Source organism: Natator depressus, chromosome 7, assembly GCF_965152275.1.
Source record: "Natator depressus isolate rNatDep1 chromosome 7, rNatDep2.hap1, whole genome shotgun sequence".
Lineage (NCBI taxonomy): Eukaryota > Metazoa > Chordata > Testudines > Cheloniidae > Natator > Natator depressus.
In genome coordinates, this window is record NC_134240.1 from 57777439 (window position 1) to 57805242 (window position 27804).

General features: G+C 41.8%; 1 protein-coding gene across 5 annotated transcripts in view; it reads left to right on the forward strand.

The window, feature by feature from the left end:
• Positions 1–27804, forward strand: part of MAPK8 (mitogen-activated protein kinase 8) — a 112819-nt gene that overhangs the window by 42138 nt on the left and 42877 nt on the right. Inside the window, exon 1 of one of the 5 annotated variants that reach the window (XM_074958570.1) lies at positions 27589–27715. The exons of the other annotated variants lie outside the window; for them this stretch is intronic. The gene's annotated coding sequence lies outside the window, so the exon portion shown is untranslated. Of the gene's footprint in view, positions 1–27588; positions 27716–27804 lie in introns of those variants that run through there. 5 annotated transcript variants of the gene reach the window in all.

Genomic DNA, 27804 nt, shown 5'->3' on the forward strand with positions numbered 1-27804 from the left:
TGCCAGGGGGCGAGCATATTCACAAATAAAATAAGCTATACTGGCAAAAGCACTTTTTTGCTATTATGACTACATGTACGCTGGGGCTTTTTGCCAGCACAGCTATGAGCTGTATCGGGGTGTGGTTCCTTTCCTCCTGCACTCCATGTTCGTAGCTGACATAGAATAGTTATGCCAGCAAAACTTTTAGTGCAGAGTAGACCTTACTTGAACTGTTGTTCCATGTGTTGACTAGTAAACTGCAGGTTTTCTGCATCATGGATCATGTCTTATAGTTCTGTAAAAATTTGTGGTGCTCTAAAAATATTTGTGAAATATAGAAGATAAAATCGGCAACGTGGACTACATCTCATTTATAACAAATCCCTGGATGTGGCTACCTGCCGCAGTTTAGAAGAAAACAGATTTCTACTTTCTTTGAGCCTAAAGTCTTTCATTTTAAAACATAAAATTTACAGCATAGCACAAAAGATGTTCTGATGATAGGGGCTTATAACCTTTTTTCCCTTCCTCCCTCAGCTCTGCATCAACCCATAGTTTGTTTTTATTTATTTTTGTAAAGGTACTATATTCCCATAGAGATGTTTTACAGCCCTCACCAGGGAAATTCTCACATTGCTTGACCACCTCACTTTTTTTTTTTCCCCCCCTAGAGAGCTGTTCAGTAATAAATTCAGGTGCAGATTAAAATCAAGATGCCTCTTCATGGCATGACACTACAAAAAAATCAACATCTTTTCTTCATAGATGAGTATTAAAATATAATGTAAAACTTGTTGGCTCTTGAATACTTTTATGTATGTGCAGCCCTACTGATATAATACAGTTAAAATGTTTAAGGCATAGCTTTTTCTTTAAATAATACCAATAACTACAGATTCTTCTTGCATATACATGCATGAAACAAATTTATTTTCTATACTGAAGTTTTTGTTACAGTGAAAAAAATTAAGATCTTCATACTGTCTAGGCTAGATAGGTAAGCTTTTCAGCTGATGGGGTAGGGGTAGGAAATTGAATGGTAGAAATCAATTATAGCATTTTTTCTTTGAATTTTTTGTTTTCTTGGTGAACAGTTACAAATAGTAAAACATGTCTGTAATCTTGGAGCAGAATATGAATAATGTGTCTAACACAGTGAGGTCAGGGATAATGACTCAGTCAAGAAGTGCAGGATAACTGGAGGAAAACAAATTATTGAATGCTTCTAGGTATTGCAGCTTATAAGGGGTCTGCTCCCAGTTTGAATTGATAGAAGAGAAATGCAAATTTTTGTTTTTCATCAAGATCTAACCTAGGTAACAGCAAGATTTCTGTACTATTTTTAACTGTAGGAAGAACCCATTATTATAGGGGTGGGATTGTTGTGCATGTTCACATGGCTTGCTGCAATGCAGGCAAGGACTTCCGAGCTCTATCTCCTGGAAAGCATACTGGCTTGAATGGAAAATGTATTTCCTGCCTGCAGTGTTGGATTTGGGTAAGCCTAATGCTTCCAAAGAGAGAGTCCTTAAACTCTTTCATAGCGGAGAGAGTGGCTTGTGGACACAGCCCCTCCCATTTGTCAGTGCATGGACCCACCTCCCTTCCTGCATGGATTGCATAACATTCCTGTGAATAGAAAAGGAGTACTTGTGGCACCTTAGAGACTAACAAATTTATTTGAGCATAAGCTTTTGTGAGCTACAGCTCACTTCATCGGATGCATTCAGCTGTAGCTCATGAAAGCTTATGCTCAGATAAATTTGTTAGTCTCTAAGGTGCCACAAGTACTCTTTTTCTTTTTGCGAATACAGACAAACACGGCTGCTACTCTGATTCCTGTGAATGTTACAATAGTTACTCTCAGAGATAAGTAATACTAGGAAAGTATTGTCTGCCTGTCTGGTGCAGCATAGAAGCTAGAAATAAGAGCTGGCACCATGTGACCAGTCAACTTGCTTTCTATGAGCCAAATTATTGTTTCTGTTAAAATAAATAAATAAATTAAAATAATGGGATAGTGCCATCTTGACTTTCAAGTTGTTTACAGGACTTTTCTGTCTTCAGAAGTCCCGACTTCTGTGGTATCCATTATACATGGGTTTCAAATCATTTCACCACCAACTAGTTTAGCTTTTACTGAGTTAGGACAGGAGTTTATAGTATAGGGATCACTTCATCCACAAATTTAAATACAACCACCTCTGGCTATGTTCCATCCCAGAAGTGGCTATTTTTAGGTGGGTGGGAAAAAGGATTTTTGGGGGGGCATTCACTCAAAATGTAACTAACTTCATCCTTGGAGCTTGGGACAGGGTCACTATGAATTATTTTTGTAACCCTAACTTAGGGCTTGTCTATACAAACAATTGGACTGTATGAATCTACCCTACACTAACTTACTGTGGTCTAACTGGCAAAGAGTCCTGTGTCACCTTATAGACTAACAGACGTATTGGAGCATAAGCTTTCGTGGGTGAATACCCACTTCGTCGGATGCAACCGATGCTGCATCCAGCAAAGTGGGTGTTCACCCATGAAAGCTTATGCTCTAATACGTCTGTTAGTCTATAAGGTGTGTGACAGGGTTGGGCCGGATGGCTACAGGAGAGTAATAGAAGGCAGATATATTAGCCCCAGGTTAAGTAGGTCCCTTTTCCCTGGGTAAGGTAACAGGGAAGGTTCCAGAACAATCAGGAACCTTCTGGAGACAAGACAGACAGGCTGATTAGAACACCTGCAGCCAATCAAGAAGCTGCTAGAATCAATTAAGGCAGGCTAATCAGGGCACCTGGGTTTAAAAAAGAGCTCACTTCAGTTTTTGGTGCGCGTTTAAGGAGCTGGGAGCAAGAGGCGCTAGGAGCTGAGAGTGAGAACGCATACTGTTGGAGGACTGAGGAGTACAAGCATTATCAGACACCAGGAGGAAGGTCCTATGGTGAGGATAAAGAAGGTGTTGGGAGGAGGCCATGGGGAAGTAGCCCAGGGAGTTGTAGCTGTTGCACAGCTGTTCCAGGAAGCATTCTAGACAGCTGCATTCCACAGGGCCCTGGGCTGGAACCCGGAGTAGAGGGCGGGCCCGGGTTCCCCCCAAACCTCCCAACTCTTGGTCAGACACAGGAGGAGTTGACCTGGACTGTGAATTCAGAAAAACGGCCAAGCTGAGGGCTGCCGTGAAGCTCCAAGGTGAGCAAATCCGCCAATAAGCGCAAGACCCACCAAGGTAGAGGAGGAACTTTGTCACAGGTGCCACAGGACTCTTTGCCGCTTTTACAGATCCAGACTAACACAGCTACCTTTCTGATACTTGTGGTCTGACTGGTTGTGTGCACCCTGCTGCTGTGCATTAACAATTTGTATTAACAATTTGTTAATACACTTTGAGTCGCATTTACCATTGTCTAATTGTTGTGTAGACAAGCCCTTAATTGAGCGTGTATTTTTCTTTTTTTTAAATGGAGGCACTGGTCTCTATCGTTTAAGGTGAGTTGAGTCTTGTACTTGAGGCTGAATCTGTTTTATTTATGAAAATACAGCATATTTTTGCCAAAATTATAGAACTTGTTTTATGGGTACAGAATAATTTTTTTTGAGAATTTGCAACTCACTCTGTTGATTAGTTTGAATTAATTTTAACTTAAAATGGATCTTTTAAGTTAACACTTCTTTTATGGAGACAAATTGGGACCAAAAATGTAATAACAAACTCTTTCCATATAATGAAGGCTCACTGAAAATTCATGCATAGGAGACATTTTGAAAATACTGGGTTGTAATTAAGTTAAGTTGTTAGTCATGTGTATTATGTTAGTGCCCACTGCCCAAGGATCACCCAAGAATCGGGCTTTATTGTGGTAGACACTGTACAAACATAGACTAATAGCGGTCCTGGCCCCTATGAGGTTACAATGTAAAGACAAAACAAACACAGGGTAGGGGCAATAGGTATAACATACAAGAAGAGATAACAGTGCCATGGTAGCAAACATCACATTAGGTTTTGCATTAGAGATCAAGTTGGGTAAAGTGGTGATATGTATTACCTTTTGGTATCTGGTAGAGATGGAAGTGAAAGGCTTAGAGAGCAGGAGTGACTATTGATTATTTATCCCAATGCAAATTATGTTAAAATAGAGTTAAAGTTGAGAGTATGCATCAGTAATTTAAGGCATAAAACATTATATGGATGTTGTAATTATCCCCAAAACAAGTATTATAAATTTTGGATTTCCTTTAAGGTTAGCTTTAATGCTGAATTTCCTAACATAAGGCACCCAGACATCTTATATTGACATCAGGAGGAAATAATTCTAATGTGGGCCCTCCAGCATGAACAGGCATTAATTATAACTGTATGAGTTGCTAAATGATATCACTGCAGGGCAGGGGCAAGGTTGTTTGGGTGCTCTTACTGTGCATTTTCGTACCTTAACGTGTTAGAGTTTCTTTTAAGGTTAGCCTTAACTTCCGTAATTTGTACTGAAAACAAGTGTTATAAATGTAGGAAATTGTGTGTCCATGTAATGTTGTTTTACCCTTAAGTTATTGAGACATACATCCCACTTTAATGCCAGCCGGGAATATAAAAATTGGTTGGGGAATTATTCAACTATCTATCGCTTCCTGCAGCAGAAGTGAACACTTGCTGCTCTTACTGGAATACGTGCATAGTTGGCAGCATGTCGTAAAGGTTTTCAAAGGAAACATCTCAGATAAAATGGGGTGTTCCCGGCATTTGGAAGCTTTACAAATATTAACTTAGTTTTTAAAAGGGAATACAGTAGTCACCCATTAAGTTTTCATTGCTTTAGATCAAATTGTGTCAGTGTTTGCAGTGTTCATTGTGTATTTCTGTCATTCTTATAAGTAGAGACAACATTAATTAATTATCTATGGCAATTCAACAGTTAAAGGCAACCACTGTACTTATCTCAGTTTCAGTTATGGGGAAACTAAGGTAGAAAGGATAAGTGACACTTGCCACATCAGTATGGAGAAGTAGTGGTCTGTATATAGAAGTAGAGGGCTCTTAAAATAGCTTCCAAGTGAACTCTGTTTAGTAATGTTTGACTGGGGGGGGGGGGGGGGTAGCAGCTTCCAGCCAAATTGACCGTTGGTCAGTGGAGTGCTGAAAGGTGACCAGACAAGACACTTCTACAGTAACTGTTGCTCTGTAAGACAGCAATGGAGGGGCTGTTGGCTTTGAATATGTTATAGTAGTGGGATGTGGCCACGCTGGCACACAAATCAATTGAGCTAACAGTGATTGAAGCTCATCCCTGCAGGGAATTGAGGTAACTCATACCAGTGGATGGTCAGCAAAAGAGCCGGGGCATTTTCCAGTGATGGAAGGATGTAATGAGCCAATTATTTCTCTCTATATAGTAGCTACTGTGTGAGTTAGTGTCAGCGCTAGGGGCTAGATACAGAAATGCCTTGATGTTAATACACTACTAGACTGTGCTGCTTCTCATGCTGTTGAAGTGCAGCTCCTTGTGGCCACAGGCCACAGCTGCTCAGCAAAGAAGCTAGCTATGGTACTGGGAGCAAGCTTGCAGCAAAATTGGCATTATCAACAGAAGTCCAGATGTCACTGCCCCCAAAGCTATGAATTGTTTTTAAGGTCTGCTCGCTCTCTCTTCTGCCCTGTTAGGAAAAATGGAGGGCATCAGCAGGGTGCAGGAGATGAATGGCAAATAACTGATTGTCAGCAGAAACCATTGACAAATGTTGAACCCTAAACCAGTGAACCTTTGAATCTTTGTTTGTCACTTCATACGTTCAAGATCTTTTGCACAAATAAAAGAGCTAGAAACTTTTAGATAGTGAAAGCTGAGGTTTGGAGTACTCCAAATGCTGGCTGTCCATAGAAATTGAAGATGGAAAGTATAGAAGAATCCTATACCAATATGCAACTGTGGGGGCATTTAGGAAGATATGCAATTACCAGAGTTGGGATTTGGTCAGGGCACTAGAGGTTAAAACTCCTACCTGTGAAAAGGTCCATAGGCTCTTCCGTGATCATGTGTGGACAAGACTTCCTATTTTACGTCTCATTTGTGTCTGAGTTAATACTGAACCAGAGTCCCACCTACTGTATTGCCAAAACCACGTCTTGCAACACTCAGCCCTGGTCTATGTTTAAAATTTTAGATCAACTTGGGGGGGGGGGGTGTGAAAAACTGACACCTATGAGCGCCATTGTTTAGCTCCGTGGTTCTCAACCAGGGGCCCCCTGTGGGGGCCATGAGCAGGTTTCAGGAGGGCTGGCATTAGACTTGCTGGAGCCCAGGGCAGAAAGCCAAAGCCCTACTGCATGGGGCTGAAGCCAAAGTCTGAGCAACTTAGCTTCGTGGGGCCTCAGGCAATTGCTACTCTCTAATGGTTTGAGCATTGGCCTGCTAAACCCAGGGTTGTGAGTTCAGGCCAGCCCTGGCTTTTATATGCAGAAAAACAGTTGTTGCGCCATAGGTGGGCTGTGGCGTTTTTATAGCATGTTTGAGGGGCCTCAGAAAGAAAAATGTTGAGAACCCCTTGTTTAGCTGACCTATTCCGCAATGTAGGCACGGCTACACTGATGTAGGAATTCTTCCTACTGCTACTAGCTACCATTTCTTGAGGAGAAGGGGTTTTTACGTTGATGTAGGAATTGTCTATGCTATAGCAGCAGCTGTGCGACTGCTACATCTGTAGAATAGAGGTGCCTGAAGATAGATCTGGGAGGTATTTCATCCAAATACTGACCCAGTCTGTCTCCACTTAGCTCTTGAGATCCACTGTATCACAGCATAAGGTGGCATGGCTGCAGGCAGCAGCAAATGACACATTTCATTGCTTTGACAATCTTCTTTGGAGGCACAGAGTCAATTAAAAGCTGTGACTCATTCAGGGAAAACAAAGTGCCTAGTGATCTTATTCTTGGGCCATAAGATCATTAAATTTACCATGAGCACTAGTGGTTTATGATCCTGAGATGTCAGCAATGCATTTCTTATTTCCAGTCTTCGTAACGTTGTTTCCTAGAATTGGTGCAGGTTTTAACAATAGAAAAACTTTAACGATCCATTATTAAATTTACTGGAGACACTCTGCCAAAGGGATTTTTATTTACATTATTTTCTAATATTACAAAAATGGCTTCAGTTAACAGTATTCAGTCTCACTTGCACTAGGAAGATGTTCAAATCTATGTCTGTAAGGTAGTCTGTGTAGGGTGTTGGCCTGCAGTAGTAGACTAATGCGGTTCTCAGATTGGTTTGCCTTAACGTGAAACACTTCTGATGGAATTTGAACAGATGTTTAAGAAAGAGAAGGGGGAAGATGTTTCAGAAACTAATCAATTTTTGCTTTCTGGATGCTTTTTGTATGACACCTTTTTGACACCTGTATTGAAACCCTACTTGTCCTGATGTCTTCAAGAAAAGCTCAGCAGTTGCCATGGGAGGGAGAGTAAGATGGTTTGGGGGGATCCATCCCCCATCGCCACTAGTGACAACATTCTAGCAGACTCCCTGCTGGTGATGGCAAATGTTAGCTTTCTCATTAATAGGAAACATTTTAATTCCACATTTCTTCTTTCTTCCCATATGTGCTTCTGTAAATATCACTTGAAACTGGAACAGAATCTTAAACTTTAAAGAGGCAGGTTTATCTGATCTAGTTTAACTACGTTCACCTCACATATGGAGACTAGCTGTAGAAGAATTTTAAAAGTCTGCCTGTTTCTAAACTAGGTTTAGGTTTCTCAAGTATTCTTGAACCCTTAGGGTATGTCGGCATTGCAGCTGGGAGGTATAGATGTACATGCACTAGCTGCGATCGAGCTAGTGCGCTAAAAATAGGAGCGTGGCCATGGCACCGCAGGCTGGTATTGCGGTGCGGTTGTACTCGGATGACTATGGCAAGGCGCTGCCTGTGCTGCCATGGCCCCACTGCTATTTTTAGTGCGCTGGCTTGCTCAGAATTAGCGCAGACGTGTCTACGCAAGCTGTGGTTACATCTTCCAGCTGTGGTGTAAAAATACCCTTAGTGTTGGGGTGTGTCTACCCTACAGCAGCACAGCTGCAGCTGTTGTAGCGTATACAATGTGTTACGTTAAGAAATTAGTAGAAATTCATCTTTGGCCTAAGGTAGGCTAAGTATAGAGGAGTATGGGAAATTGAATGTATTAGTATGAGCAAAAGCTAGAGAGCAGTTGGAGACGTGAGATGGGAAAATCAAAGTTAGCAAGGACTTGACCCAGGGTTATATTATGGCTATGTTTGGTTATAACTGGTTTTAGCAGGATTTCTAATGAGTGTTTGAGAATTTAGATTGTAATATTAAAATGCTATCTGTATTGATAGCATTGGGAAGGACTGCAGATGTTAATTTAAATAATGTGTAATGTAAAGAGCTGGCAGAAATGTAGATATGGTAATTGGTAGGTTTAATGTTAATTACTGTTATAATGGGTTATAAAAAAGAGAAGCCTTGATAAAATGCCGGAGAGCCCCAGTTAACACCAAAAGGGTTACCATTAAGTTATGGGTTATACTTCATTCTGTTGTCAGTGGCCTGATCACCCATTGATACACCATTCTGTCTTTGAATGTGAGAGTAATTGTAGTACTTGTGTAAATGGCGATTGCATGCCTCTTTGCTTAACTAATAATTTTTTCTCTTAAATAAAGTTTAGTTCTATCATTCAAAGTGTCATCCAAGGTCCTCTACTAACTTAAATTGTCTGTAACTGACCTCGAGACTCAAACCTGAAGATTAAGTTTGTTAAAGTTTAGAATGCAATAAACCAATGTAATAATTGGGAACATTTTAAAATTCAAGGTTACAGTGTGCCACTATAGTGTCGTAGCATAGACATTTCCTACATTGATGGAAGTGGTTAACCTACCTCTCTGTGAGGCAGTAGCTAGTCTAAGGAAGAATCCTTCTTTCCACCTAGCCACATGTACACCAGGAGTTAGGTTGACCTAATTTCAGTTCTCAAAGCACAAAGTTTTCCCGGCCCCAGGCAATGTAGTTAGGACTATCAAATTTTTGTGTGTAGACCAGTCCTTAGGCTCTTTCAGCTTGTGATTGTGCTGGGCTTTTTCGAAGTCAGACCTCAGGAGACACAGCACCAATAAATAAGCAGGCGAAGGAGCTAAGGTCTTTAGGCTTTATTCTAGGTAGCTCTGTTTACAGAGCTAGGTAACAGTAGGTCTTTCTCAAGCAAAGAGATTCCATGCCAAGTGAGAGCTCAGCAGACAGAGTGAGCACAGAGCAGTTTTGACTGTGTGGGAGTTTAAATTTAGAGTCCATTTCCCCTTAATGCTTAACTGTTAGGTGTGATTCTAGAAGTTTTAGTTTTTCAGTAAACTATCAGGGTTCCTTCCCCACTCTGAATGCTAGGGTACAGATGTGGGGACCTGCATGAAAGACCCCCTAAGCTTATTCTTTCCAGCTTAGGTTAAAAACTTCCCCAAGGTGCAAACTTTGCCTTGTCCTTGAACAGTATGCTGCCACCACCAAGCATTTTAAACAAAGAACAGGGAAAGAGTCTACTTGGAGACATCTTCCCCTCAAAATATCCCCCCAAGCCCGACACACCCCCTTTCCTGGGGAGGCTTGAGAATAATATCCTAACCAATTGGTTACAAAATCATCAAAGACCCAAATCCCTGGACCTTGGAACAATGGAAAAATCAGTCAGGTTCTTAAAAGAAGGATTTTATTTAAAAAAAAAAAAAAAAAAGAGAGAGAGGTAAAAATCATCCCTGTAAAATCAGGATGGAAAATACTTTACAGGGTATTCAGATTCAAAGCACAGAGGATCCCCCTCTGGGCAAAACCTTAAAGTTACAGAAAACAGGAATAAACCTCCCTCTTAACACAGGGAAAATTCACATAAAACAAAAGATAAACTAATCCGCCTTGCCTGGCTTACCTATACTGGTTGCAATATTGGAGACTTGGATTAGGATGGGTTGGAGAAGATGGATTTCTGTCTGGCCTCTCTGTCCCAAGAGAGAACAACCACGTAAACAAAGAGCACAACAAAAGCCCTCCCCCCACCCCGCCCAAGATTTGAAAGTATCTTGTCCCCTTATTGGTCCTTTGAGTCAGATGCCAGCCAGGTTAGCTGAGCTTCTTAACCCTTTACAGGTAACAGGATGTTGCCTCTGGCCAGGAGGGATTTTATAGCACTGTATACAGAAAGGTGGTTACCCTTCCCTTTATATTTATGACAACACCTGTCCCTGAATAATCAGACAACAAAAAATTTAATGCATCTTTAGCTGGTCAAAACCCAGTTTAACTATTGTGGCAGAGCTCCAACCTTGTTCCTGTGGGTCCCGCGCTTCCAGGCGGTTTATGCTAGCCTCAGAGGCTCACTACGACCCTGCATGTAGCCCCTCTCTCTCTAGGGCCAGGGTTACAGTCTTCTGAGCCCTTTTCATCATAAGCCAGCAAGGAGGGAGGTTGGTGAGAGAACTCCCACAGTCTCTGTTGTCCCTATTGGTTTATTCCATAATAATTTAGCCTCCTGTTCTGACAGGGGCCTATCTTCCCCTCCCAGGAGGTGTTTCTGTAGTGGCAGGTTGGGGGGAACCTGGGGCCACCCTCTACTTCGGGTTCCGGCCCAGGGACCCTAATGGCAGCAGCTGTTGGCAGCCGACCTTTCACTGCCAGAGTTTCTACATTTCCCTGGGTCACTTCCGCAAAGCTCTCCCACTTCTCTCTTCTTCACCCTTACCTTAGGGCTCCCTTACTGATGGCTTAAGGGTGTCTTCCTTACTGAGTCCTTCAGCCTCACTTCCTCTCCTCTGGCTCCCTGGCTCTCCTCAACCTGACTGGAGTGAGCCCTTTTTATAGTATCAGAAGCAGGGGCGATTCTAGCAATTTTGCTGCCCCAAGCAGTCGCCGCTGAATTGCGCAGCAGAGCTGCTGCCCAAAAGCCACAGCGGTGGGAAAAGCAGCGGACCTTCTGCCGAATTGCTGCCGCAGGACACGGACTGCCGCCCCATTCTAATTGCCGCCCCAGGGCCTTAATTAGAGTCCTGTGTTCACATTAACTTAATGGCTTCACCTGACTCTTTGCAGGTTAATTGGAGTTGGGTGTTCTCATTAGCCTGGAGCAGTCCCTGCTCTGGTCAGTCAGGGAACAGAAAACTGCTAATCCAGTGCCCAGTATATCTGTCTTCTACTACTCTGTTGTACCCAACTGTCCTGGGTCCAGGGCTGGCTCCAAGCACCAGCGTTCCAAGCAGGTGCTTGGGGTGGCAGTCCCTCCCGCCGCCGCGGCAATTCGGCGGCAGCTTTTTTGTGCCGCTCGCTGCGGCGGCAAATCGGCGGCAGCTTCTCTCCTTTACAGCTGCAGTGGCAGTTTTTTTTCTCTGCTTGGGGCGGCCAAAAGTGAAGAGCCAGCCCTGCCTGGGTCTATCACACTAAGTAGGCAAAAGATGAGCAGCAGACTAGTCAGGGTGGGCACTATTAATTTTAATGCACAGAGTGCAGAATATGCAACCACTTGCATTATGACCGTGTGGTGTATGTATGCACTGGAGCAAGCAGTTCTCAGGCGCAGTATCTTGAGGCTAAAAGGCTAGAGTTGGTGACCTGGAGAAACAGAGAGGTGGAACTACATGTAGATGCAGCATATAGGGATGCTGTTGAGTGGGTCTGCATCAGAGCTGACTCCCCTAATCCTCCAGTTGAGGAAGCTAGTCTCATAATGGAAGGGACCTAGGTGGAAAGGAGGAACAATGCCCTCCTTCCAATTGAGATAGTGGAGGCTGGCAATTCCTCATGCACCGAGACAAAGGCCAGCACGGTTTTGGCAAGCTAGTCAATTGACTGGTCAGTTGACTACCTGTTGTTTGACTGTGGTCAAATATTGTCAAATATCCAGCAAGAATACTCTGTAAATTGTGGCCTACCTTGTTGATAGCATCATTGTGCCTACTTAAATGTCTTTATCGCTCACTGTACAACAATGCCACCTGTTGGGGAAAGGGTGACTTGTCTGGAATATTACACACAATGTTTGTTCTAGCTGTTTCATGGATTCCAAGGCCAGAAGAAACCACTGTGATCCTATAGTCTGACCTCCTGACAGAGTGGATTTGATTTAAATCACTAGTCAGGAAGACTCGATTTAATCATGAGTTTCTACATAAAAGTGCATTCTTGTTGGTTGTTATAACCTTAATACATATTCTTCACAACTCAGATAGATGTAGATTTCATTTTTAGAAGGTACACACTATACATTTTTAAAGTGATTTATTTTGAAAACTTTTCAGATTAGTTTTACAGGTCTATCAGAAAATGAAAGATTGTTTGGTTATTTCACTTACCAAAGGTAATTGAAGCAGATATTTATGAAGTCATTGGGAGGTGAACTATCTCCATTTCAACAGGTTAATCATTAATATTTGGAGGATTTTCTTGCTATGCTGTATTAGGAGGAGAACATCACCAGACAAACATTTAAATTTATTTATTTAAGGAAAATAACATTATGTATTCTGGATTTTTTTATCAACAACAAACTTGTAATTTAACAAAACAAGCATATGAATTTTTGAATTTAGTTAAACATTCAAGTTTTTAAAAATCAGGTTTTTGTTAAAATTGTTTAACTAAAATAGTTTAAATATTAAAAACAAAAAACAAATAGACTGTCAGCCAGGACAACATGAGAAACTTAAAATATTGGCTTCTGCAGCTAACAGTCGTCTTCACCTTCATTTTCCTGTTTGTTCATAATCTGGAAAAAAAAAATAAGCTTGCCTGCTTTTTCAGGTCCCAAACGATTTCTCAATTTGGAATGAATTAGTCCAAAGGAAGAAAATATTCTTTCTACACCAGCTACTGCTACTTAAAGTGAGATGATCACTTCAGCAGTCTCTGGTGTGACTCTTTTTAAAACATCATCAGCAAACATATATTTCTTGAATGGTTCACCCTTAGCTCTGAAGTTTATTATGGTTGGCATTATGGAGGGATGATTGCTGAATGCTCATGTCGTAGCCAACTCCTCTTCTTCAGCAGTTAAGGTTTGACCCTGGTACCAAGTATTGAGAATATTTGCAAGAAAATGAGCTGGAGATAGTGCTTGTCCCATTTGTTTTTTTTAATGCTTGTAATTTAACTTGGTCATTTTTTATTTCTCTTTTTAAGATCTCACTCAGTTCCTTCCAAATTTCATCAGCAATAAAACCGCTATTTCCCTGCATTTTTGTTCAAGGCTACAGAAGTAGGCTTCAGGATACTCAGCATGTGTTCAACATTTCTCTTAAGCCTAATGTTGAGAACTTTGGCTGTGACAGTGCCATCTATTTTTTCACGATTTTGTTCACAAACTGTCATCAGATTAGTTCTTGAGATAGTGCTCAAAACAGTCCACTACTGAGTTTCATCGCACGTCTTGTGGGAGAGTTCGCTTGGTTCCTCCCACTTTTTTCAGAGCAGCTGCTGCAAAGTGGTTGTTACGGAATTATTTTGCAATTTCAACAACATTAGCCTTCATTTCTGGAACACTGAAGTCTTTGGCTAGGAGGTGCATCAAATGAGCACTGCAACTGTATGTTGTTGGCTTGGGACTCTCTTCTAAATAATTTCTTCTCATTTGCAGCATTGTCTGTGATCAAGTTGCATTCTAGACATTTTGAATTTTTTTCAGTTTGTTATAGCTTTTACTGCTACTTCTTGTAAGTATTCTGCTGTGTGTGCATTTCCTGATGTATCAATTGTTTCTGTAAGGAAGACATTCTCTTCTTCTGTTGTCACACAAGCACATAGAACAGGATCATTGTGGACATTGCTCCACCCATCAAGACTCAGGTTAACAATTTTACCCTCTAGACCTTTTGCACACTGCTTAATTTCTCTTTCATACACTTTATCCAGCAATTTGCCCGCGACATCTGCTCTGTTGGGTGGACTGTATCCTGGTCTTAATGACTGAACCATGTTAATGAAGTGTGGGTTCTCAATCATACGGAAAGGAGAGTTTGTTGCATAAACAAACTGGGCAATTTTTTCATCAATTACCTCTTTTTGTAATCTGCTGGTTCTTATCACATACTTATCTATGGTTGTTTCTGGATGATGGAGATTTTTTTTTTCTTTTTGCTACAGGTGATATACCGTGGCTATGTGACATACATGATGTGACTGAAACACTATCATTGGCAGATAACTCTGAAACTATAGAAAATGATGGTGATCTTGAAGGTGGATAGTCTTCAGAATCCTGTATGTTGAGGATGGATTCTCCTAAACAAAAAAGTCAATGCAGTTGTTCAATTATTGTTACCATACTGCTCATTTAGTATTACTCATTGCATTCACTGACACTCAGTACTTAATTGTAAAAGGAAGATCTGCCTACTTCAGCTATTTATTTTTTTATCACAACTGCATCTAAAATGATAGTACCATAGAATAACAACTATATTTTTTGCTCAAACATGAGAATTCAAAAATAGTACAGAAGGAAGACACAGTCCTTAAGAAAGAAGTATGAAATAAAAAAGTTTACCAACCTGAAGATCCTGCATGTTCAGACATGTTCCTTTCATCATCTTCGACGCAGCTTCCTTCTGAGAAGGAACACTTCTTATGATGTTGTTTCATTCAGGCAACCAGGCCTTGCATTTCTTGCACTGTTTGCATTTTGCATGTATGCCTGTCTTCCCCACAGGTAGAGGAACTTCATTAAAATATTCCAAAGTGGGTCTCTTTTATGGCCTGCTGCAGTGGCGGATTTAGAATTAGTGGGGCCCTGTGCTCAGCTTCATTTTTGGGGCCCCTCCTGAGGACCCAACCAAGAAGAAGAGCATTCTCTCTGTCTCTCTCCTTCTTCCTCTCCCCCACCCCCCCATTTTTCATTCTTTTTTTTCTTCATTCCCCGCCTATAATTAATAGGAAGTAAATGAAAATAAAGTGTGGTACCTTGATTGTTTTTGTGGTCTAACTTATTTTTCCACAGACCACTTGAAAATCGCTGAGGGTCTCGGCGGACCACTTAATGATCTTTCCAAATATTGTTTGTACCGTGAGCTAACTATTGTAAAGCACTTTGGATAAGAGCGCTTTATAAAAAAAAAAAAAAAAATGTAAAAAAGCGTTGGAGTGCGGGATCTGGCCAGGACTTATGGTGAGGAAGGGGGCTCAGGGCTGGGGGTGCAGTGTCTGGGAGGAAGTTAAGGTGCAGGCTGGGGGTTCGGGTGTAGAGTCTGGCCAGGAGTTAAGGTGCGGGAGGGGGCTCAGGGCTGGAACAGGGGGTTGGGGTGTGGAGCACTTACTTGGGGCAGCTCCCATTTGGTGCGAGGGGTGCAGGTGGGAATGTGGGGGGAGGTGCAGGAGCTCCCATTTAGTACTCGGGGTGGAGGTGCGGGTATGTGGGGGGGTGCAGGAGTTGGAGGGCAGGGGGCTGAGGGTGTGTGAGGGGGGTGCAGGAGTCAGGACAGGGGGCTGGGGGTGTGGGGGTGCTCCCAGCCCACTGCCTATAGCGGCTCACGGCAGGGGGCTGGGGGGTATATGCAGGGGGAGTGGGGGGGCCCACCTTTGCTCTGCCCTGCCCCGATTCCACCCCCTTCCCCAAGTCCCCCCGTCGTCCCCCACCCCGGTCTCTTCGCCGCCGCCTCCCCCTCCCTCCCCAAGTGACCTGAACGCAGGCAAACAGCTGTGTGGCGGCAGGGGAAGCACGGGGGGAGGGGGAAGGAGTGCGGGGCTGCGGCACGCTTGGGGGAGGAGGGAGCTTGGCTGCTGCTGTGCGGGGGAGCCTGTAGCAGGAGCCCCAGGAACTGGCAGGACCAAGCTTCTGCCCCTGCAGCTGTCCAGCCCTGGGGCCCCCTGTCGTTGGAGGGCCCTATACCAGGGCAACCTGTGTTTCACTGTAAATCTGCCTCTGGCCTGCTGCCATTATAGGTTTTCCCTTCTAGTGAGAGAATGGTATGGTTGGTCTTAAATCAATGAAGGCTGCACTCAGAAAGACCTCAAGACTTCTGGAATATGTTGCTCAAACAGTTTCACTTTTGTTTCTACTGCCTGTCCCTCCCTTCTCACATTTATCTCCAGACTACTTCTCCTTGTCCAGATCTGTTCTGCCCCCACCAATCTTCTGTTCATTGAACTTTCTGAAACTTTGCACTTTTAGAGAGAGGTAAGGGATTGACTCTGTGTACACAAATTTGCAGAGGGACAGTAGGGTTGAGGTCTGTTATTTCTCACCTATATATATATTACATATTTAAAAACATTTTTGCTGTTAACAAGCATGTTATCTCTGGAGACACAAATCCACAGTTTGAGAACTGCAAAACTAAGCATCTCTGATGGTATCTTCTAGACTGAGCACTGAGTGCCATTGGGTAAATAGAAAGATTAACCTAAATAATCTATACAGAAGCCCCTGTAACCCCATAAGATTGGGTCCCTAATCCATGAACTTTTGGAACTCATTTACAAAACTTTTCTTAATCATTACATGAATATATTGTCTCATACTATAGAATTAGAATTTATAATGCCCATTCCATGATGAGATATCTTTGAGCTGTAATGTAGCTTAATCAAAACTATCTTTAGATGGATTTTTTTTTGATAAAATGCTTTTTGAGGAAAAAAACTAATTTAAATTAAAAAATCTATTTTTATCCACCCTACTCGTCTATAACAGGCTAGTGGCACTCAACCTTTTCAGACTACTGTACCCCTTCAGGAGTCTGATTTGTCTTGCTTAACCCCCAAGTTTCACCTCACTTAAAAACTACTTGCTTACAAAATCAGACATAAAAGTACAAAAGTGTCACAATACTATAACTGACAAAGTGCTTACTTTCTCATTTTTACTATATAATTATGAAATAAATCAATTGGAATATAAATATACTTACATTTAAGTGTATGGTATATAGAGCAGTATAAAGAAGTTAGTCTGTATGAAATTTTAGTTTGTACTGACTTCACATGTATTTTTATGTAGCCTGTTGTAAAATTTGGCAAATATCTAGATGAGTAGTTGTACCATCTGGAAGACCTCTGCGTACCCCAGGTGTATGCATGGCCCTGATTGAAAACCACTGACATAGGCCATAGAACTTCTCCAAATAATTCCCAGAGCAGATTTTTTAGAAAAGCATCCACTCTTGATTTAATAATGGTCAGTGGTGGAGAATCCACCATGACCCTTAGTAAATTGTTCCAATGGTTAATTACCCTCACTCTTAAAAATGTATCTAGCTTCCCAGCCTTTGGATTGCAGGGGGGCTGGAATGGGGGGTGGGTGGGCAAAGGCCCATGTCTCTCCCACTTGTGAAAGTGGATGGGCCTGGCCTATCCACTTTTTGCCATGGGCCGAGGTCCTGCCAGGCAGGAAGCTGGAGCCCGACTTGGATAAGACTGGCCTGGGGAGCCCAGGCAGCTGTGGGGAGCTGCAGACCCTCCACATGCCTGGGGTGCCCCCCCTCCCCCCAAGAGCAGCACCCGGCCTGTGTCCCCAACCTCCAGGCCACATGCCCAGGGCAGAGGGAGGGTACATGGCTCTCCACAGCTGCCCTCATGGCTCTTATCATGGTCTGGCTGTGGTTCTTCAGCAGTGAGACCCTGTTCCCAGGCCAGGTGCCGGAGCCGAGTTGGGGTAAGAGCCACACAGGCAGGTGGAGGGGCCCAGGCTTTCCGGCCTAACTCTGGCTTTGCGAGGGGTGGTATCGTGTGGGGAAGAAGAGGGGCAGGGGTGGGGCCACAGAGGGGGGACCTTGTGCCCCCCTTCCCCACACTTTTAGGAAGAATCAGTTGCTCCTGTTGATATATATATATATATTTTTTTTTTTTTTTGCTACACTGAAGAGTCAATCATCAAATATTTGTTCCCCATGTAAGTACTTATAAATTGTAATCAAGTCACCCCTTAACCTCCTTAACTAAATAGACAGACTCAAGGAACTCAATCACTATAAGGCAGGTTTTTTAATCCTAACATTCTTGTAGCTCTTCTTTGTATGTATATCTTTATTTGTGTGCCAGACAGTCAATGGTACATCATGGTTTACTATGGTAGGTCAAACATGTTAAAAGACTTGCTCCCTGCCCCAAAGAGTTTACAATCTAGACTGACTAGACAAATATACAGAAATTAACTACAAAAGGAGGGAGAGGAGATTCACAGTCATGAAACTTCATCCTCCAACACAAAGTGAAAGCTAGTTAAGCTGCTTGAAGAGTTAGCCTGCTGCCTGCCTCGTAAAAGTGCATTTAAAATGACTTTTCTTTTGAAATTGGTTTGTTCTTATTTCTGTTCAATTTAATTTTTCTTTTGTAAGTGTTCAATCTTGGGTAACGTTCATATTTAAATGCTAACCTAACATTGCGAAAAAAAGTAATTCTTTAATATTTTAGATCTTGATTTTATTGTTACATTTATCTAAGTTAAAATAACTAAAGTAACTTTGTTGTAATTAGGCACAAGTATCTAAGGCTAAACCTGTTGGAGACCATAAAGTCTTGCTCTTTTTTTGTTGTTCTAGTAAATAGTGCTTTAAAATATTTGACCATTTTTGGCATGGACTGGTCAGATGCCCAACTTTAGGCAGACTGTGGTGGTAGGTAATTTGATCATGAGAAACGTGGGAGAGTTGGGTATGTGGTGACAATGAGAATTGCCACTTCACTTGTGGCAGGCATCATGAAATGAACTTCTGGGGAAGAACCTGTGGTCACGGTACATGTTGGTACTAACGATGCAGCGATACATGATAGAGGTCCTGGAAGCTAAGTTTAAGCTGCTAGGAAGAAGGCTTATGTCTTGGCCTCCGTGGTAGCTTTCTCTGACATGCTGCATGTTCAGCTAGGCTTAGGGTGTCAGGGTCCCAGTGCATGGTTGAAAAGATGATGTAAAGAAGTGGGGTTTTGTTTTTATATGGGGAAGAAGAGCCTTATACAGAATCAGACTCTTGGTGCGTGTTTTAAAAAAGGGGGTGAGTGTTTAAACTTAAAGTTGGGGAAAAGTTTTTTGATTAATAATAAATTTGCTGAAAAATACAGTTTAAGGGCAACCAAAACTATTTAGCAAATTTGGGTTGAAATTGTCAAATAGTTTTGGACAAATTAAAAAAAAATTGGGGGGGAGGGGGAGATCAAATGTATATGTCAAATTGTAATGTCAAATTGTTTGGACATTTTACAGATTAGCTATTTTGTTGATACTAATTGACCGACCTCCCCCCCCCCCAAAAAAAAAAGTTTGTTTGAAATGAACTGAATTCTTTTTCAGATTTTGGGGGGAGGGGTTGGTCACCAACTTGCTCACCACCCCCCCCATCAATTATTCTTTCAGCTCTCATCACAGTGGGAAGAGAAGGTGCAACACAAGCATGAGTTCCCCTTCTCCAGGCAATTTGTAGGCATAATCCCAAGAATTGGTGTGGCGTTGGTCGGGATAACAAGGTGGAATGTGCTCATGGAGCCATGTTTACGTACCCTAGCTGTAAACTAAAAGCACATTCACTGCTATCCTTTCCCTCTGCTCTCCCCAGCTTGCCAGTGACATGGTCTGCCCTTCCTCAGAGTTTATTCGCTGGTGGCATTGGGAGACATGGTTTATGCCTTCCTGTGCTTCAGTGACTATGAACCTAGATGTGCATCACAGGAAAATTATGTATTCAATTAAGGAACCAATAAGAAACCTAACCACAATGGTTCTGGCTACATATAGTTGAATTGTATCAGTTTGGCTACATGTGGAATCCCAGGCCCTGTTACTAAAGTACTTATTATTTTGCTGTTAGATTGGATAACTGCTTCCTGCATACATACCAGATATTACCTTGCAGTTAGTTGGGTGTACACTAGGGTTGCCAACCCTCCAAGATTGTCCTGAAGTCTCTAGGAATGAAAGATTAATCTTTAATTAAAGATTGTCATGTGATGAAATCTCCAGGAATATGTCCAACCAAAATTGGCAGCCTTAGTACACTCATCCTTCTCTCATGCCATGAACAGTGTAGCATTCTGATGGGTGTTAAACAATAGTGTTCTTCCACCGCAGATGAGTCTGTATTTCAGTGGTGGCTGCCCTTTGGAGTGAAAGGCACTATATATAAGTATAAGACTAAGATGAAACATTAAGCGTGGAAAGTAGAGCTAAAGCTGGTCAATACACGTTGGTTTGTTAGATGGAAACATTTCCAACAAGATCTAGCCTGTGTGTTTGTTTTTGTTTGTGTTGTGGTGTGCTTAGTTTGATTTCCAAAGTGCCTGTTATTGTGAAGTTTCTCATGAATTCTTTCAACCCCTTATCTTCTGTACAGGATTTGAAAATAATCCCCTTCCCTGAAGTAATGGCTTATTGAGCATGCAGGATATGTTCAGCTTTATTGAAAGCAGGAGAGCAGGGCTGTTTATTTTTAGTGGCTTATTTCTTGTATTTCTCCCACTAAACAATTTTTATGTACTTGCAATCTCAGTGCTGGAAAAAGGCTCTCCGTCTCATTTTCTTACTCAACTCCCAGGGCTTGAAAATAAAATTGAATGATTAGAAGACAGCCAGCTGAGGAACATTTGAAATTCCAAGTCTATGAAGGCCAATTACGTTTGGAGCTTGGGAAGCAGCAAAATCAAAGTGGGATTAGCATTTTGATCTGCAAAATAGACGAAGTATACCTTTATAATATGGAGATTTTTTCACCAGCAGCAGAGTTTCTTGGCTCAAAATGTGAATGTATCATTAGAATCAGCATGGATTGAAAACCATAGCTCACTAAGGTTCTTTAATTGACAAAAGAACTGAATAAGTATACACCTACATCTAAAGGAATTGACTAAATTACAGGGTAGTCTGAATAAAGGAAAGGTGTAGAACAGTTTTGGGTTATGTTCTGTTTCGTTCAGGTAGAAGGCAAGCCTCTTAATATCATTTTAAAAGAATCTAATATACAGGATATAGGATTTTAACTTTTAGTGTTTTAGTACAATATTATTGTATGGATTTTGCGGTCTGTTACTTGAAATGCTAATTTGTTCTTTACCTATTCGTTTCTCTCGATTTTTCCAATGCTAACTGTCATGATTGATGGTGAAATTAAACTGGTAATATTTTTTTTAACAGGGTGCAGGCACATTTAATTACAGCTGCCTGGTTGTCACTGAATCATCTCCCTCAGACACCTACCCAATTCTTTTTTTAAACCAGAATCATAATTACACTGCTGGTGCTATGAATTTGTTATATTTTGTGTGGAATTAACAGTCATATAATCCTTGAGATTTGGAAGGATTAGGGGCATTTCTGAATTGCTTAACTATTACTCCAGATTGTGAGGCAAAGTGTCAACAATTGCTTTGGGGAACATTGGAATAGCTCTGGTAAAACTTTAAACAAAACCTCTTTGGATAGGATTAAAAGATTTCAAATTCGAAAACTAATCGTTTAACCTTTATTTATTAAATTAGATGTTCCCTTCCTCCAGTTAAACAATCCAAGTGTAGTAGAAATTTTGTTCTCATTGATTTAACCCTTTGATGCAAAAATGTCTTGCACTTGAATTGAGGCTTGATTAAACCTGCTTGCTCTGAGCAAGCTTAAAATTTATTTGGGTGAGTGAGGGACAACTGTCACCTCCTCTAGAGGGGAATGGGAAAGCAGGGCACAGAGCAGACCAGACTAGGTGTGTGGGTGGGGGAGGCCCAGCAAGAACAGGTGGGCCTTCTGTATGCCCAGGAGGGCAGCAGCAGAAAGAACAACAAAGTAACTCAGTAAAGACCCTATTAAAGCCTATCATTTATTTGGTTTGGGGGAGTAATGGTCAGGGAGGGAGGAGAGCATTAATTAGCCTCATGCATAGGGTGTTCTAGACTGATGGGTTACCTGTTAGAATTACCACACTCTGGGTATTAACTGAAGCAGTTTGTAGGTCAGATGTTTTGGCAACCAAGTGCTTGTATGTCAGTAGGAGTTGTGCTAAAAGCCACCTCCATTGTTCTCTCTGACTGGCAGGTGTGATGTTACCAGTCCAGAAACCTGCAGTCAGATCTCAGTGAGGTGTGGTTTTCATGCATTTGTTCTTGTTAGATTGTAAGATCCTGGGGGCTGCAACTCTGTTTTGTAAAGTGCTGAGCAGAGCGTTACTTAATGACCACATTTTACTGGGTATTCATCTGCTATACCTGTCGTTCAGGCAAACCACTGAAAAATCCTACTCAGTTAGCAATTGTTACCAAAGAGATGCTAAATATGGTCTCTTATCATAGAATATCAGGGTTGGAAGGGACCTCAGGAGGCCCTCTAGTCCAACCCCCTGCTCAAAGCAGGGCCAAGCCCAAACTAAATCATCCCAGCCAGGGCTTTGTCAAGCCTGACCTTAAAAACCACAAAGGAAGGAGATTCCAGCACCTCCCTAGGTAACGCATTCCAGTGCTCCACCACCCTCCTAGTGAAAAAGTTTTTCCTAATATCCAACCCAAACCTCCCCCACTGCAACTTGAGACCATTACTCCTTGTTCTGTCATCTGCTACCACTGAGAACAGTCTAGATCCATCCTCTTTGGAACCCTCTTTCAGGTTGTTGAAAGCAGCTATCAAATCCCCCCTCATTCTTCTCTTCTGCAGACTAAACAATCCCTGTTCCCTCAGCCTCTCCTTATAAGTCATGTGTTCCAGTCCCCTAATCATTTTTGTTGCCCTCCGCTGGATGCTTTCCAATTTTTCCACATCCTTCTTGTAGTGTGGGGCCCAAAACTGGACACAGTACTCCAGATGAGGCCTCACCGATGTCGAATACAGGGGAACGATCAAGTCCCTCGATCTGCTGGCAATGCCCCTACTTATACAGCCCAAAATGCCATTGGTCTTCTTGGCAACAAGGGCACGCTGCTGACTCATATCCAGCTTCTTGTCCACTGTAACCCCTAGGTCCTTTTTTGCAGAACTGCTGCCTAGCCATTCGGTCCCTAGTCTGTAGTAGTGCATGGGATTCTTCTGTCCTAAGTGCAGGACTCTGCACTTGTCCTTGTTGAACCTCATCAGATTTCTTTTGGCCTAGTCCTCTAATTTGTCTAGGTCAGACTAGATGATCACAATGGTCCCTTCTGGCCTTTGGAATCTGTGAATATAGGGGAAAACCTCTGAGATTCTGATAGTCAAACTTTAATCCCAGATACAAAACTAGCTTTTAATTTTAAAAAGGAATTATGGTTATGTATCAAGGAGGGAAAAAACCCAGCTTGAATGCAAAACTTATTACCAGGAATTTGTTTGCATTCACCTTCCACTTCTGCAAGAGTGGATTTACCTGAACCTTTTAGCCATCTGTCATCAGCAACCTCACTACTAAAACAAGGATTCCTACAAATGTCACAACCCAGAACCCTTATTTAAATAATATCACAGCTGTTCTGAAGAAATGGCTCTGGTTAACATCAGAGTAATACTTAAAACTAAAGAATAAAATCTGTAGGCACTCAAAAACTTGAAGCAGGCAAAGTCACTGAAAATTTATGAACTAACATTGCATGGAAAATGAGTGCACACGCTTTTTGGCATACACTAGCTATTGTCCTCTGAAACCACCATATACACAATGCATTTTTATGGCTTCATTGTTAAAAAATAATATTGGCTATAAACTATTCCCCTACCTAGAAGAATCAGCACGTAACCACAGTGCCCGTGGCAAGTTCTAATACAAACACTTTTAGTTGAATAAATTTAATGTAATTTAAGAATAAAAGCACTATTCCAAACCTGTTACTAAAACTGTATGCCATCTCCTACAGCAGTTGGAAACGCATTTGCCATTCCAGGGATAAAAGCAGACAACATATGCTTGGGGTGATTATGAGTTCTCCGAATACTTGCATTCCCTACTGTGTCCGTTTTTCAACGGTATGATTTCTGCAGTTTTGTAGTTTGCTGGTAGTATTAAGCGCACACCAAAAAAATGTAAAATGCCCACTGTTAATGGTTAACTGGCATGACCTTCTGGTTACGTAAGTGAGGTAGCACATTACCCAAAAGCACAGTACATGCACTTTTTTTTTTAAAAGGTAATCTACCTATATATTTGTGTCTGTCTCCTGAAGTATTCCCAGTCACCATATATAGTAGAACCCTTTAATCCTCCCTTCTCAGGAGCTTTTTGATCCATTTTAGCATCAGTTGACCCTGGGTTCTTTGAGTTTGTGATGCCACCTACTGGCCAGGTACATAATATAGTAGACCTTATGACCTCTAGGAAGTTGCAGATAATTACAGGGAACCAATTTTAAGAATAGGCAAATGTTTTATTCCAGGGAAAGAATGGGGCAAATTTAAATAAAAACAGGAAAGGTCAGGAACCAAGGACAGAGGAGAAAGACAAGGGAATCGGGGATAACTACTAACTAGTCACACAGCAATAATTAAACACTCCCTTAATTTCTGAACCCCCTTCAAAAAACCATGAAAATGCACCCCAAGCTTCCCTACAGGCTAGTGGAGTTGGAGATGGATCAGGAGGATTAGTGCATTCCTTGTTGGAAAGTTGGTAGCTGTCCCTTTTGGCTGGAGTGGGTCTCTAGCTGGCTCCCGGTGCAGAGGAGGCCCACTGGGCTCAGTTGGCAGGCACCATTGTGGGCGCAGCATAGTATTGGGGCTCAGTCTCTTCTCTGGGTGCTCTGCATAGGCCTGACTGAAAAACAAATGTTCTCCCCCTCTGTTGCAGGGAGCAACTAGTAGGTTGTGTCTCCTGCTTATAGCCAGTGCCCTGGAGTCACTCCCCTTCTCCAAACATATGTCTCTCTCCATGCACATGTTTGGGGGCCCAGCTAAGTGCAGGCTATCCAGACCTGCTGTTGATTGCCCTGGTGTGTCAGTAAGGCCTCTGGCCTGGTAATTCTTCTTCTGTCCTAGCCCCTACTACTGGGGTGGGTCTCAAGGACAGATTAGCAGGTAATTTTAGTTCCCCAGCTATTGCCTCTGCTTTGTGCCTTTTAGACAGCACTTATCTGCTCACTCAAGCTCCACAAATGATATGGGGTGACAGTATAAAAATACTTCAGCCTTGTAGACTGAAGCGGTGATGTACCTACTATGGAACCACAAATGAAAGTTTTGAATGGCTTAAACCAAAAGGGTTTTTGTAGTTATTTTAACGAATATGCCACCGGAGGCTGTGTGGGGCTGAAATGTGACCATTTCCTGGTCATTTGTGCTAAAACAAGTAAACTAAAGTGACATTTATATTATCATTAGGTTTTGGAATTAAGACACTTGGGGCTGTTCATACTTCTTAGTACTATTGTTTCATACAGTGTGCAGACTGAAAAAAACAATGTTACTTCAGTTTGGTTGGTTCATGCGCAAGTTATGTTGACAGCTATGAGGGCTAGAACCAAATTGTATTTTAAAAAATAAAAGCTTAAATTCTGGCTCACAGTTGTACCCCCAGGAGAGGAGGATTCTGTGGTAAATCTCATGGGTCTGGAATCAGCTGTGTAATGCTGTGGTGCACTATATGAAGGTCCAGTCTCAAAATGATGCATTTGTTTCTTTATTGTTCTCTGGTGGCTTATTTCTTAAATGTATTTTTTAAACTCCTCCTCCTAAAAACAAAACAGAAAAGAAGGTGATAATCGTTCACTGAAGGGGAAACTACTACAGCCTTGTTTATACAGAAGGTAAGCTCAGGTGATGTAAATTGCAGCTTAGCTGGTGTTGACTACTGTGCAGTTTTGCTGATTCCTGGTGGCTATCCCTTAATATAACAAGGCTGAAGTGTTAGTGGAATCTTGGAAGAAAAACCCAAGTATACAAAGGAAACAGTTTGGGGGCTTGTTTTCTTTGCTCCATGTAAAGGGGGGAAATAGGATGAAATGAGGTGGAAAAAGGAATGGAGTTGTGCAGAGCCTTGAAGGTTAGGGATGCAGAATGTGAGAGAATTTGAGCAGCAGCGTTATCTGTGTGCACTTCAAACAGGTCATGAGGAAGATGATCCCTAAAAACAACATTTTGGGTGTGGTCGAGGGGAGCAAGTTGTCCATCTGAGAAGCCAGCGAGGAAGCTGTTGCTGTAGTGGAGGTGGAGATGACATAGCAATGAGGAGGACAGGACAGATTTTTAGAAATGTTGCTGTAAAGGAAGAGACCCACCAAAACTGGTACCAGGCTCGGTGTGGGGGAGTGGAATCTGAGCTGACACCAAGCATGGGTATTAGGATAGCAGGATTGACAGTGAAAAGGGTGATGAGGGGATTGTGGGAAGAGGCAGCGACTGCTCACTGCTAGGTTTGAGTTACAAAAGCACTTGTCAGAAAGCCATAGTCTGGAGGCTGAACAGGGTGGGAGATGTGGGAGTTGTCACCATATAACTTGAGGCTGAAGCCAGGCGAGCAGGTAAGCTCATCCATGAGCAGAGAGAGAGACCAAAGAAAAAACCCTGATGAGCATTTACAGAGCAGGAGAAAGGAGCAGCCGCCACTGGTGGAGTCATGTACTACAGGCCTAAGGGAAGTAAATACAGATCCATATACTTGTCTCCATCCTTTGTTTATGGTGTGGGCTCAGAACTTTTATACAGCTTTCCTTTCTTGTCTTCATGACAGTCCTGTCTGCTCCAGTGAGGCTTTCCATATTGCTGATGAAGGGGAACCTCTACATCCTCTTCAGTGAGCTGACATCAGCTCCTATAGTTAGTGAATTGAGCCTTTTGAGGTTTGTGTGACACAGATACAATTTAACAGTTGCAAAGAGCTAGTTTCACAAGCCTTTCTTCTCAGATAGATGATGCCCATGATGGCAGTTTTTTAGATTATAAAATATACTAAATTTAAAAATACACCATTTTAGTCCTCTGTAGTTCCCTTTATTTTATTGGAGCTGGTAGCTGAATTGAATGCAGAACAGCTAACTGAGAACTGAATATGCTGAACTTTTAGATTCTTGAAGAATTCTAAGTTTAGAACACATTTGAATAGATTACACCAAAAGTATGACTTCTATGTATATAGATTAACCACAAACACCAATTTCTGATTCTCTCTCTGAATCAAACATTGTCCCCATTTTCAAATGTCTTAAAATAAAGTATATATAATACAAATAAATAAAATGCTGCATAGAACCTAAGAACCTGTCATTGTTTCTGTTAAGCAGCTGAATAAATGACTAAAGTAATGTATTAAACATGCTCTTTCTTAGCCATTAGAGTCAAACACTTCTTGTTCTAATCAAATGTGTGAGAGGTTTTAATATTAGATACCCTTCTAAGAACCATTGACTATTAATTCCACACAAAACCTGTATTAAAATAACATTAAGATTGCACAGTTAGCATTCATCCAAAATTCATTCACAACCATGCACAGGAGAGAAATAGTATTTAACCTCAAAGACTCTGGCAGTGCATATACAGAAAAGAGGAGAGTTAAGGTTGCATAACGTAACATTAATATTTTTTTTTGACTCTTTGTTGGTGCAACTTTAACCTAGGGATCTTTAAGGAATATGTATCCTACGGTAAGACTTCCTTTCTTCCTGTGAAGGAAGATAAAAAATTTTTCCTTCCTTTCGCTGATCACTTCTTTTTTTGTCCATGTCTGTCAATCAGACCTTAGGAGGTATATTAATAGTTTGTTTCTATTGCAGTAGTCCCTCATGGGACCCTGATCCAGATTGGGGCTGGACAGATATGTACAAAGACACTGTCTCTGTCCTGAAGACGTTACAGCAGTGGTTCTCAAACTTTTTTTTTCCATGGACCACTTGAAAATTGGTGAGGGTCTTGGCAGACTACTTAATCTTTCCAAATGTTTGTACCATTAGCGAACTACTGTAAAGCACTTTGGATAAAAGCACCATATT